At 42.7% G+C, this 1,114-nt stretch overlaps 1 non-coding gene across 1 annotated transcript; it reads right to left on the reverse strand.

Annotated features, from left to right (window-relative positions):
- Positions 1–659: 659 nt before the first annotated feature.
- TRNAS-GGA (transfer RNA serine (anticodon GGA)) lies at positions 660–731 on the reverse strand. The gene has a single exon. It is a non-coding gene; the product is annotated as a tRNA-Ser (tRNA).
- Between the last annotated feature and the right edge of the window lie 383 nt (positions 732–1,114).

Here is a 1,114-nt window from a genome sequence, read left to right on the forward strand (position 1 = left end):
GATCAATGCAAAGAAATAGAGGAAAACAACAGAATGGGAAAGACTAGAGATCTCTTCAAGAAAATTAGAGATACCAAGGGAACATTTCATGCAAAGATGGGCTTGATAAAGGACAGCAATGGTTTGGACCTAACAGAAGCAGAAGATATTAAGAAGAGGTGGCAAGAAGAACTTGTACAAAAAACTATGTACACAGAAGAACTGTACAAAAAAGATCTTCACGACCAAGATAATCATGATGTCACCTAGAGCCAAACATCCTGGAGTGTGAAGTCAAGTGGGCCTTAGAAAGCATCACTACAAACAAAGCTAGTGGAGGTGATGGAATTCCAGTTGAGCTATTTCAAATCTTGAAAGATGATGCTGTGAAAGTGCTGCACTCAATAGGCCAGCACATTTGGAAAACTCAGGAGTGGCCACAGGACTGAAAAAGGTCAATTTTCATTCCAATTCCAAAGAAAGGCAATGCCAAAGAATGCTCAAACTCCCGCACAGTTACACTCATCTCACACACTAGTAAGAAAGAAAGAAAGTGAAGTCCCTCAGTTGTGTCCAACTATTTGCGACCCCATGGATTGTAGCCTACCAGACTCCTCCCTCCACGGGATTCTCCAGGCAAGAGTATTGGAGTGGGTTGCCATTTCCTTCTCCAGGGGATCTTCCCGACCCATGGATCGAACCTGGGTCTCCTGCATTCCAGGCAGACGCTTTAACCTCTGAGCCACCCAGGAAGCTTACACACTAGTAAAGTAATGCTCAAAATTCTCCAAGCCAGGCTTCAGCAATACGTGAACTGTAAAATTCCAGATATTCAGGCTGGTTTTAGAAAAGGCAGAAGAATCAGAGATCAAATTGCCAACATCCGCTGGATCATCGAAAACACAAGAGAGTTCCAGAAAAAGATCTATTTCTGCTTTATTGACTATGCCAAAGCCTTTGACTGTGTGGATCACAGTAGACTGTGGAAAATTCTTCAAGAGATAAGAATAACAGAACACCTGACCTGCCTCTTGAGAAACCTATATGCAGGTCAGGAAGCAACAGTTAGAACTGGACATGGAACAACAGACTGGTTCCAAATAGGAAAAGGGATACATCAAGGCTGTATATTGTC

The sequence above is a fragment of the Ovis canadensis genome, chromosome 3 (assembly GCF_042477335.2).
Source record: "Ovis canadensis isolate MfBH-ARS-UI-01 breed Bighorn chromosome 3, ARS-UI_OviCan_v2, whole genome shotgun sequence".
NCBI classification, from domain to species: Eukaryota; Metazoa; Chordata; class Mammalia; order Artiodactyla; family Bovidae; genus Ovis; species Ovis canadensis.